This window comes from Desmodus rotundus, chromosome 4 (assembly GCF_022682495.2).
Source record: "Desmodus rotundus isolate HL8 chromosome 4, HLdesRot8A.1, whole genome shotgun sequence".
Classification (NCBI taxonomy): domain Eukaryota; kingdom Metazoa; phylum Chordata; class Mammalia; order Chiroptera; family Phyllostomidae; genus Desmodus; species Desmodus rotundus.
In genome coordinates, this window is record NC_071390.1 from 171,684,700 (window position 1) to 171,697,791 (window position 13,092).

The window sequence follows — 13,092 nt, forward strand, 5'->3', positions numbered from 1 at the left end:
TGGGAGCTCGAGTAGACAAATACGCAGCCTTACCAAAGCACTGAATAAAATGGTGGAAACTTCAGAGGTCCTCAAAGCCAAGATAAATATACCATACTCTCATGCGCATTTTATAAATTACTAAAATTAATCTTACAGAATCTAACTTCATTTTTCCATCATCATAGTTAAATGTTTTGCTTACTTCTGCACACTAGAACATTAATGTATTACATGTCTCACTGAGTGTTTATTACTCAGCTATTGACTGATGGCCAAGGAGAGAAGAATCTCCAAAGGCTACTTAGACCAGGATTTTATTCATTCTGAATTTATTCATCAATTTTTGGTGTGTGAGGGAATTAACAGGCAAGAAGGAATCTACAGAGGTGGTGGCTGTAACTTGAGATGCTGAGACCATATCATTCTTTTTGTTGTTGCTGCTGTAATCAATTTATTACACACCAATGAAATCTATTGAGATTCTCTAATCATGGTGTTTAATATGTAGGAGCATTTTCTGTTTTCAAATTCTAGGTTCTTATTGTGGAATATTTGTTGCCTCCAACTAAAATCTCCCTACTTCCCTCCAAAGTTACCTACCACTGAAGCCTATAGGCAAACTTTCTTTATGAGATAAAATAAGAATGTCAATACCAAGAGAATTTAATTGAGTCTTTCTAATATAGTAAAAAAAAAAAAAAGGTAAGAACTCTAAAATAAACTTAAATGGTTGATTCAAAAATTTTAATGATTAAAAGAAGTATTTCAGTTTGTTTTAAAGTAGTTGAGGCTGCTTAGAAATGTATTCCCACAAATGGGGGAAGTGAGGGCAGTGACTTTGTGCTGCTGAATACATCATCTTTATGCATGGATGCATTTCTTAGTAGCCATGCAACTAGCCTAAAGAAGTTTTCCTCTCACCTAAATTTTCTTGTCATTTTCCTAGAGAGAAAGCTCAAAAATCATTGTGTAAGCAATCCTTACAAACATATATTTATTTATCCAGAACAATTTTTAAACAATTTCAGGGTTTGTAAACATCTGACTTCAAAATTTTGGCAAATAGGCTTTGTCCAATCTTTTTTGCTCCTACATTTTTTATTATCTTGTCATCCTCACATTTTCAGGGCTGAATTTGCTTTGGGTGTAAATTTACATTACTTGTGTTTCCAAGGTTGTGCTCTCAAACTAAGAATTCAACTAAAGCTGATGTTTACAAAGAATGGAGATTTCAACTACCTAAGGCATAGAGGAGAATCTTTTAGACCTGTGTAATCAAGGAATTGAAAACAAAGCATGCTTTTGTTTTTCCCACCCAGAGGACTTACCTCTAGCGACTCCTTTCAGTGATTTAATTTCCCTCCTGTTATGTCATCTCACACACACGATTGCCTCTAAAGCACGGGCTTGCCAGCGGCTCCTGCACACCGTTGTCACCTATTTTCTTTCGGGTTGCAAGGCAACATTACGTAGCAATTTTTTTCATTCTGTTTTGATAGCTGAAAATCTAGTGTAGTTCTGCCTTGATTGTAATCATCCTTCCTCCTCAATCTACACATTTAAGTGGATTTGACAAGCAATCTCCTCTCTTGAAATTACAACTGTCTTATCCACTGAATATGGACAATAAGGTCACCCATAGAGAGCTGGTATGATGGCATGCATGTGATACCAATTGCTAACTACTGCCTGATATCCATTCTTCCGTTCTTCCTTTAGACAATTAAGTTTCTGGGGTCTAGCTGGACACATAGTGTCCTGGTTAAAGACTATTTATCCCAGACCCCCCTAGCAACTAGTTAAGACACCTTGACTAAGTTCTGGTCAGTGGATTATGAATGTTAAACTCCTGAATGGTGTCCTTATGAGGACATTTCTTGCTTTCTCTGTCCTTTTTCCTCTTCCCCAAGGGCTGGGATGTGGCCATTGGGATGATGAACCAATTTTGTCAAGCAGACAAGGAAAAATCCCAGGGGATAACAGAGAAACAAGAGACAAGGACTGTGGATACCTAAGAAATCTCATGCTGTTGAGACTCTGACCTGCCTATATCAGTGCAATTTTACTCTAGGTAGAAAAGAGCCTTTCACCTTGCTGAAACCAGAGCATGCAATATAGATCCTATAGGCAGCCATGATATTTCCCAAACACAGAAATGCCTTGCATATTAGAGTCACTCTATAATCCAGGGCAAGAATCTAAACTAACGAGTCACCAGGGTTCAACAATTTTATTGTTTGTGAGTCGGAAGTAACTATTCCATTTTACTCAATAGAGGTTAAGTAACTTTTCCACTATCACTGTTAAAAAATTGCCAAATTAAACATTCACACACACATATATACATATATACACAGACATACCTGGCCAACATAAACTATTTTAAGTGCGCATTATTGGGATGGCAATTTACTTCATAGAGAGGTATATGAAGTAGTGCATGGTGAAAAGAAGAGCTTCCTTCTTTTTGGTTGGTTCACTTGATTGAGAACATGAACCAGCTAAAATTGCTAAGCACCTACTATGTGCCTCTTATTGTACTAGGTGCAGGAGCTAATAAAATAGTTATAAAGAGCATTACCTCTGGCCCTCACAAACAGATACTGTATGTAAAGGGAGGCAAAGAATATACACACAAATCCTCAATTGTATGTGAGTTCAAGAGGGGCAGAACATGACTAAAAAAACAAATAAAAATCCCCTAAATAGTCTCCCTACCAATTTTATCTACATTAAATGAAGGCAAATGATGAAGTTCAATGATCTGCCACATAATGATGGCACGAAACTCTTCTCTTTGTAAGCATATTTATTTCTAGCTTCACTGGAATGATGAACTACCTCTTCATAAAAATGGTCTAGAAAAGAAAAAGCAATAGACCATGAGCTAGCATTAGCATAGATCTCCAAAGAAACAAATCATGCCAGCGAACGTGACTCTTTTTGTAGTACCATTTGAAGATAAGTCGATTAAGGAAGCATTGCAGAAGTATTGGATTGTATTTGATTTATTCAGGCCCAAGTTTGTGTCTCAGGAAAACGTGCTCTCGTATTAGGTGAAATTGCTTTAGGTGTTGGATGAGCACTGTCAAAGAGATCGCACACTCACTGAGAGGTCATAAAACAGAGAGTAATCATAAATTGCCTGGCATTTAGATGAAAATGTCCTGACTACAAGAGTTTATGAAACAGACATAACCCAAAAGTGATGACTGCGCCACATATTTTTATAAAATACAGAAAATCATAACTCTCTGGTAAATGGGAAGGCTGAAAATCAAATAATGCAATAGTCTGAGGGGCTAGCCTTCACCCACCTAGTATTTGGGTTGTTTTTAAATACATCTATGCATAATATACATGTACTATCGTTTTGATTATTCATTTAACAAACCATTAAGTGTTCACTCTACGGTAGGCATTAGAAAGATAGAAAGGAGTTTACATTTATTTGCTGTGTCAGACATGTCATGTTTTGAGCAAGAAGCTGTCCACAATTTATGTTATTTAAAGAAAACTGTGTAGTTAGTTCTGTGCTTAAGAGCCCTGCCTCACATGTCAGCTGTTCGCCCTTGGCTCAGTCACACAGCTTTTCTGTTCCTTAATTTTCTCCCAGGGCAGCAGAAAGGATTAACTATGTTAACATATGTGAAATGTTTACATCATCGTTATCTTAGTCCCACAACTACTCTGAGGGGCAGGTGACAAGATGAGCTTGTGCCTTAGCATCTGTGAGGCCCGAAATCACATCTTGTTCCACCAGTCTAGGCTGTGGCTCCCAGCGAGTTGGTTCAATTCTTGGCACTGCAGTGATGTCATAACTCAATAGAGGACCATAACTATCTTTTACGATGGTTTTAAGGGTGAAAGGTAAGGAACTCGGTTTGCCTATCGCCCTGCCTGGAGAAATGAAAATTCTCATCGAATGGAAGCTCTTATTGTTGAGAAAATTATATTGCCCTTGGAGCTCACTGCTTCCATTACAGATTCCAATTGTTGTTCAGAAGCTATTTTTATTTTTAATAAAAAAAGTTCTGATTATATGGCCATAATCTTTCATGATTAAAAGCACATACATCCATAATCCCTCAGCCCAACAAATTTATACCGCTAACCCCCTGAGCAGGTTTTTCTTCTCTATTACCTCTTATGCTCTCCTACGTATGGGAGACATACCAGATGTTTGAAGGGTGGAGGGGTCAGCTAAACTACCGGTCAATGTCAGACACAGTAAATTATTTATTCTTCATAAATATGTTCTTAACATTTAGAAACATTTTGCATACCTGTGGCTTGCTTCAAAACCAAAGATAAAACTACTTGAGGTACTACAGTTTTGATGTATGGTTTTTATAAGATTAATTTAGAAATAATACCTACTTTCATATTTTATTATTTGAAGTTGATTAGAAACATTAAAACAATGGAATTTTATTTTGATGGAAAACTTGAGTTTACAATCATTTAGTAAATGAAGAGCAAACACTTCATTATCCTATCCCATAACTTTTAAGGAAAAAAAGTCGTTAGTAACAACTGTCTGTGGACAGATTGAGGGTGAGGCAGCCTGGATGATAAACCACCCATGATTTGCACATTCCCCGCATGTGACTCGGTCTAAACGGGTGAAAACGGCGCTGGCAGTAACTGAACTGTTAAGGTATCGAATCTCATTCTAATCATTCAAATAAGCCCAATGATAGATACTTATTTTTTGCTCATCACGGGCAGTAAACTATATACATTTTACTGAAGGAATACTTTGATAGAAGCACTTACTTAAGTTACATTGTGCATTGCAACTATAAAAATGGCTTCAAAAATTCCATTTAACCACCATTTATAAAGCACAGCTATGTAATATTCTGCATTTTATCTGGGGTGTGACAAATACCATTCTAGACTGAAAGTACCCCAGCTGCCAATTTCCACCACTTCTGAAAAGACCAAGATGTGTGAAAAAAGACTGTCCCCCATACAAAGAACCAATTTCACAAACCCACTAGTAAACAACTACATTTCTATAACTAAAATCTCAGGGTGCTAGAGTTGTCATTTAAAAAAAAAAACATTTAGCTACCTTTGCTGTGGACAAAGGCTACACTGCCATATCCTAAACATTGTTATGAGCATATCACCACGAAGACAATGGCCTTGAAGTGCAGAATGAGGTGAGGGCAACGGCACTGGGAAGAGTAGCATGTTACAGTTTCAGGGAACATGAGCATCACCGCATTGGATTCCGTGCATCAGGATCGAGGTCATTGTTGCCCGAAGGGGGATGGGTAGGGAAAATATGCAGCTCATCCACTTGCAGAGCTGGGTGCATCACTACCAGCTGGTCCTGGGGAATGTCTGCGGCAGCTGCTGCAAGGTTGGTGATAGATTTATAAAGGAGACCGTTCTGCATGGCGTGGGCCCAGCTCCCACTCGGAAAAGCCAGTGGGGAGCGAGGTCTGGCACACAGGACCCACTCCCACGGATAGGTTCTGTGGGGAATCAGGCCTGCATTGTACCCAAGCCACTTTGAGACTTGCTTCTTGCTAAAACTCCCTCGCCCTGAATTTAGGCAGCAGACATTTACTGCATATCTTTAAAGTAACCTCCTAGAATCTATGCTAAACCTTCCAAGGAGGAGTGTTACCAGCTTAACCACTTTTCCCTTTACATTTGCAAATATCCTTCCTCTTTCATGTAATTAGCAACACCCTCTCCTTTGTTTTATGTAGCCGCCTAAAGGGAACCTGTGCATAGTAAATGAAGACCATCCTCAATGTAATGTGCCCAGAAAAGCAAAAAAAGCCTGTCAAGGCAAGGGTTCAGGCGCTCTTCTCCTGAGAAAGTGGCCATGCTGCCCCTTTTCCTCCACAGACTCAGTAGTCCCTGTGCATTTGTCTCATCTCAGCCACAACGCCGCAGACACTGAGGGCCAGTGTCTGTATGGGATTTAGTCTTCACACACTGAAAGGCTTCACGCAACTCTTTCCTTCTTCCTTCTCCCAGCACATGCGAATAAAGGGTCTTTGGACTTACATAGTTGTAAATCGCTTCTGGGAGGCCCCCAGGCTTTCTCTTTACTTTTCTTTATAGGTAGCATAACCTCCTATTCTGAATCTAATCTTCTTAAGACCCCTCTCTTTTAAAACTGGTTTGACTGCATCTCTGTTTTCAATGTACTGGCACTTGAAAAATCTATATAATTTGTGCTATAAATAACTTGTGAATATTCTTCTCCCAACCAGGGTGGATACTCTTTATCTCAATCACCCACATCACCATCCGGAAGCTCTACTATGTGGCATTCTCGTTCCCCACTCTGGGCACTAGCTACCGTGAGAGGCAGAATCTTTTCTTCTAGATAACATCCAAATTGTCTACCAGCACCATCGTTTCATAGCTCATGCCTCAGAGCACTGGATCTCTACATTTATTAGTACTGTATTCGAAACAGATACACAGAGAGTCACAGGCTTCTCTCAGTTCAGGTACAGAGATGCCACCAGGAGAGCGGATGACTCCTATTTTAGAGTGATCCAGGATAGCTTGAAACACAGTGGAGCCGATTCCCTCTGCCACCTCATAGACGCGTGAAGTTACGTTCTCTGCCAGATCCAAACATCCTGCCCAACGTTGTATTTGGCTGTGCAATTAGATGGGCGGGTCCACAACAAATCCAGTGGTATCGGCTATTAGCGTCACTCATTCTGAAGTTCTTACATTCCGAGCTCCTTCTTCTGCATTTTCATATGCAAATACCGTCTCCCCAGAGATCTCACAGCTACAGTCTGAACTTGACTGACTACTGTTTCTGCTGCTTGTCCCTGCACTGGTACTGGGACCACTGGAGATGCTTTTGGTAGGTGAGGACTGCTTGGACGAGAGGAACTGGGATCTTTTTCTCCGTTAACATGTTGCTGTCGTGTTGGAGAAGTAACATTTCTAATACAAGGAGTGAGCTCAGATTCTGTTCTTTCATGGGATGAATCTTGTGATCTGTCACTTGACCTTCATCTAGCTCCTCAAGTCTGTGTGTTGATTTTTATGTCCCCCACAAGCACCTTGCAGACTCATTCTGGGGTGGACAACAGCTCCTTTAGCAGAAGGGAGGGAGTACTGTAGTGCCCACTGCGTGTCTGTTGAGAGCCGAATGAATAGCCGGGGCCAGCGACACCTCCGCCTCCTCCTCGGCTGGACCCTCCCCCACCCATGTGTTTGTGGTAGCACTCAGACGGCCTCAGCTACCAGTATGTTAATATTTTTAACATGTTAACTTGTTTTCCTTTGAGGTTTAGAATTCTTTTCAAAGATCACTTTATTCTAATAAATTCCATCTGTTTTTTAATTTAATTAAAAGCAGCTAACATTTACTGAGGACCTATTGTGAATGGCCCTAGGACTAAAAATACAAAATTGGCATACCCCTTGCTCTGTAAGAATTTAAAATTTGTTGGCAAATACAGATATCTTAGAGACTGTAATTATCATCAGAGCAGAGCCATTAATATTTGATTCCATCTCTAAAAGTGGTCATAACTTTCAGTAATGACAATTACAAAACAATTAATTTTATTGATCTTTGACTCAACGTACAAAATTAAAACATTATGTAAAATTGTACATAACTTAAGGTCTTTTTATAATTTTTTAGAAATACTCTGCAGGTTCAAATCTTCTAGTATGGTTATATTTACTTTGTGTGTTTACTTGCTTGCTTTTTTTTTCTGTTTCATTTAATCCACCCCACCAGAGTGTTTTGTGGTTGAGTAAGAGGGTAAGATGTTGAACCTGGGACGCGATAGAATTTTTCTGTCAATGGAAGGTGACCTAGGTTATAAGAAAGTGTGTGTGTTTTCCTGAACCTAGCTAGAGGAAAGATATATAAAAATGAAGTGACTCACTGTAATGTAAACTGAGATGCACTGAGGGAAAAAGTGAGGTTCGAGTTTTCTGATTCCAAAATGTAATTATCCACTGGAAATATGTGGGTCATTTTTGAGCACAATAACTCCAAGGCTGCTTATACTCTTTCTAACACAATGTATTTGTCTTATGTTCTAGATAATTCCAGTTTCCTTGTGTAGAGTACTCTCCCCCTTCTTAGCTCTCAGTTCCTTGTATACCTCTCCCCCAGGGTTGATGTCAGTTCACCTACCACAGCCACTCATTCCCATGGTTCCACCTCAACCTTGTCATTTCCAGCTACAGTGGCTGTTCCAAATCTTCATTGTGTGCAGCCCCACTTTGACCAGCATCTCCTTTCTCTCCAGCTGCCTCAGGCTAGTATTCCAGCTCCACCAGCCCGTCCGCAGCACCACCACCTACAGTGCGTTGGTCCTCCTCCCACTCTTTTCAACCTTAGAGTGCTCAGCAGTTACAGTCATTATCTTCTCTATACCCTGGATTTCCTGGCCTCTTTCTTTTATCATTTGGTCACATTGATCTGAAAAATGAAGGCGAAGGATGTTGAGGATTTAGGATATACCCTGCTGGCACAGAGAGCTAGGAAAACACAAGCTTACCTTCCCAGCATGCTGAGAAGTGAGTGACTCAATTCTCATTTTATTAGTGAGAGAAAGCTGATTCTCAGGGGATTAAGTGACTTGCTCAACGAGATGGTTAATTTTACATATTGACTTCACTGAACTAAGAGATACCCGAGAGCTGAAAAACATTATTTCTGGGTGGGTCTGTAAGGGTATTTCTGGAAAAGATTAACATTTGAGTGGTAGACTGAGTAAAGGTCACCCTTGGGTATGCAGATGGGCATCACCTAATCCACCGAGGGCCTCAATAAAACAAAAAGGCAGAATAAGTGTGAATTTATTTCCTGCTTGTGCTGGAACATCTATTTTTTCCTATCCCAAGACACTGGCCTGCGTGGTTCTGGGGTCTTTGGGTTTGAACTGGAATTACACCACCATCTCCCCTGGACCTCCAACTTGCAGACATCAAATTGTGAGACTTCTCAGCCTCCATAATCCCATGAGCCAATCCCTCATAATAAATCTCTTTCTACATATCTATATCTATATTTATATCTATACATGTATCTATACCTATATCTATACCTATATCTATACCTATATCTGTATCTGTATCTATATCTATAACTATACCTATATCTATTTCTATATCTGTATTTGTATCTATACCTATATCTATATCTATATCTGTATCTATATCTATATCTGTATCTATATCTATATCTATACCTATATCTATATCTATATCTATATAGATATATTTTATGGGTTTGTTTCTTTGGAGAACCCTGATACACCCAATATCAAAACAAATAAGGCACAGAGTCATAATTTAAATCCAGCTTCCTTAAGGAGACAAAACTTGGTGGAAAGACTACCATTTTAGGAATCTAGAAACCCCTAAATTGCAATTCAGAAACAGACTCTAATAACTAGTTTAACAGATTAAAAGGACTTAGAAAAGTAACTGGAAGCTAATAAGCACTACGTACATGTTAACCGTGTTGAAATTATTAAAGGTAATGTATTTTTACCTATTTGTTTATTCAAAGAGGAGACAGATTCAACATCTTGGCTTTAGAAATTATTGTGTTAGGACCTTCAAGTTCAAAACACATCACCATATGGTGAGAACAACTGATGAGAACTTATAGAGGGGGGAGGGGGATAACAGGGGAAAGTAGAGGAAGGGCCAAGTCAAGGATCATGTATATAAAGGACCCATGGACAACGACAACTCAAGAGGAGGATTGAATGTGGGGGTGGGGGTAGGCAGGGGAGAACAATGGGGAAAAAATGGGGGCAAAAAATTTAAAAAACACTGTGGTAAGTATGCAAATATGATGGAAACAAAGACTAAGAGGGGTACCCAACCCTACCAGGGCTAGAGGGAGAGCCACAGTCAGGAAAGTTCTCAGAAGAATCTAGCAGAGCACCAGGCACAAGATAAGGAACCATACACGATAAACAAGTAGTAAATGTTATTGCTATTGTATGTGTTTTTCTCTTTGTGAATTTTTGAGCTTATTGCACTTTTATTTAAATCTAGCCACATTCCCACTGTTCACTCTTAGACCAGGCCAATAAAAGTCACCCTTCACTGTTGTTCTTTATATGCACTTTTGATAGAAAACAGGGAAGGGAGTAAAGGACAAGAGGAGAAAGTCGAGAAAGGCAGGGGAGAGAGTAATCCTGTCAGCATCCGCTGGAGGCACACTGTTTAATTCAGAGTTCCTTTGAAGTAAAAGCTCAGATAAATAAACTAAATATTAAAAGGGATGAATAGGTTTGAGATTTATTACAGGGATACAGAAATTGCTTAGAATCCAAGTCCTGAAGTAAATGTGTTCCCAGACTTAAAGCAAAGAAAATTTAAAAACACAGAAATGTGTCAACTGAAGCTGCCCCTCCCTTCACCTCTCAGGGCCACACCGTCCCTTTCATATTAGCTATCCAACTCATCTCTCTCCCCAACAGCTGCCTCTGCTTATTTTATTGCCTTGTTAGAGGCAATGCATTACCAACTACAACTCTACTTACTGAATGTTCAGTGTTAGGACCAGCCACATAATGACTATTGTATCAATATCTCCAAGCTAAATTTCTCAAGGAGAAGATTTTCACATTCCTAGTAAAATCCTGGGCATGATGAATAAATAGCAAAACAAGAACAGTCTCTGCCCACAAAGAACTCAATGTTTATTGGGAAAGAGTTGCCCGATAAATTATTCATTCATATTAATTTCTTCTTTCTTTCTGTAAGTATTGATTGATTATCCACTGTTAATCTAGCACGGAGTGAATGCAGAGGTACCATCATAAACAGAAACAGTCTCTGTTCCTAGAGAACTAATGCAGTTGACTGTTTAGAGGAGGGTCCGACCCTAATCAAGGAATCACACAAACTTGAGTAGATAAGTATTAGAACACATTGTAAAGGAGAAGTTCATAGTACTGTACAGCATCTAACACACTTGCCCTTGTCAAGGAAGTCAAAAAAATTTTATTGAACATGGATCAATTGAGCTGAAATACGGGTGCACAGGAGGAACCCAATAAGGAGAGAAAGAACATTATATGTAGCAGAAAAAAACAGTCTGCAAAATCCCTGTGGCAGGAGAAAGGGGATTCAACCAAAGAAATATAAAAGCCTACTGGGACTAGTCCACAGAGTTTAAGCAGGTGAGAAGCAAAGTGACAGCTCAGCCAGGTGTAGCCACGCTCCACTTTGTAGACCAGGAGGAATAATTGTAATATTTGACATTCTCAGGGTGTAAGTTAACAGTGATATCATCCAGTTTATGCTTTGAAAACATAACTTTGGCTGCAGTACTGAGAAGGGATTAGAAGGGATTGGAGGTGTGATGGTTAAATTCGATGTGTTAACTTGGCTAGGATATGTGTCCAGTTACTTAAATACTAGTCTAGGTGCTGCTGTGAGGGTATTTTGTGGATCTGATTAACATCTAATATCTGTTGATTTAAAGTAAAGGACATCACCCTCCACTGTGCATGGGTCTCAGCTCGTCATTTGAAGACCTTAAGAGAAAAAACTGAGGTTTCCTAGAGAATAACAACTTCATCCTTCAGACTTTTACATAGAAATGCTGCCTAAGTTTCTACCCTGATGGCCTTCCCTACAGATTGTAGCCTCAAGATTGTCACATCAACGCTGCTTGAGTCTCCAGCCTGCCACTGGACTTCCCTATGGGTTTCAGACTTGCCAACCCCCACAGCTGTGAAAGCCAGTTCCTCAAACTGTTCATATACACATGCATGTATTTCGCTAGAGAATCCTGATAACAATGGCTGGTATAAGGGACAAAAAATAACTCCATACTCAAACCACCAAGGGTTTACTGTAAGTTGGAGATCCTTGGTGATCCATATTAAGAAAAATTGCCAGATTTCAGAGAAATTTAAAAGGTGAAGTCAACAGAATTCGGTGATGAATTGGATATGGAGGAAACTTGGGAATGAGTAGGTTAAGTCAAGACACGGCATTTCTGGTTGAGCCTAATTGGATTATAGTGACACGCGTCAAAATGAGTTCTGCTTGATTGTAAAGATTCCTCCAAGATTCTGCAGAGAAGAAGACTAGAGGCAAGATGGTAGGCTCTATCTGTCTGGAACCCAGAGAAAAAGTATGGGCTGGAAATACTTTTGTGCATCTAAATACAACCAACGACTGACCCATTGGTACGTAAGAGGCAGCCCAGCCAGAAAACAGAGGGATAAATAAAGATGCCCAAGGTCAAACCAAGAATCTTTTCAATACTGACAGGTCTTGGGTCCAGTGACATTCCTGGTTCAAATAGGACACACCACAAAAAAAAAAAAAAAAAGAAAAAAAAAGAAAATGAAAATAAACAAACCCAGGTCTCTTTCCCAAATTTCATGTTAAAGTTAGGGAAGTTTTAGCTAAAAGAGTAAAAACTGAGTTTGTTAGGCAAACTCGTCCACACTGACCAACTTAATCAAATTTTCAATACAGAGTGGGGGAGAAGTAGGTTTACAGTTGTGCGTATGCAAAATAATTTATTCTTGTATTATTATTCATTAATTATTGCATTATTTTCCACCTGAACAACTGTAAACCTACTTTTGCCACACCCTGCACATTGCTCTCCCTAAAGATACATCATAGGTGAAAGTAAACTCAACAGTTTCCTCTTCCATGAAGCCCTCCTGATCACTCCTCTCTCTTACTTGAAAGTGCATCCCTTAAACATATGTTTCTACTAGAACAGCTGAGGGTTTCCTACCTGCCTGTCCCAGACTTTTTGACCCCTGAGGACAGTACCTGTAGCATTCATGTCGGTATCCCCACTATTCATCTGGTATTTACTGAGTGCTCAAAAACCAGTATGACATCAGTAAGGACGAGAAATCTCAGTGGCGGGTCACTTATTTCACCGCAGCTGTTATCACTGGTTCCACCAAAGTACAAATATTGCCGCAGCCCTGAAATCCCACTTCCAAGCCCACCTTCTAAAAGGGACAAAGTACAAAGGGACATAAACCTACATTCAATCTGTGTATTTTTCATCCTTAATGTGTTTTCATTAATGATAACACTTCAATCAGTATTTTGTGGATCCTTCCAAAAAATTCCTTTGCTTCTGAT

At 39.5% G+C, this 13,092-nt stretch overlaps 1 pseudogene; it reads right to left on the bottom strand.

The window, feature by feature from the left end:
• Positions 1-5,209: 5,209 nt before the first annotated feature.
• LOC112316696 (BTB/POZ domain-containing protein 10 pseudogene) lies at positions 5,210-12,781 on the bottom strand (annotated as a pseudogene).
• Between the last annotated feature and the right edge of the window lie 311 nt (positions 12,782-13,092).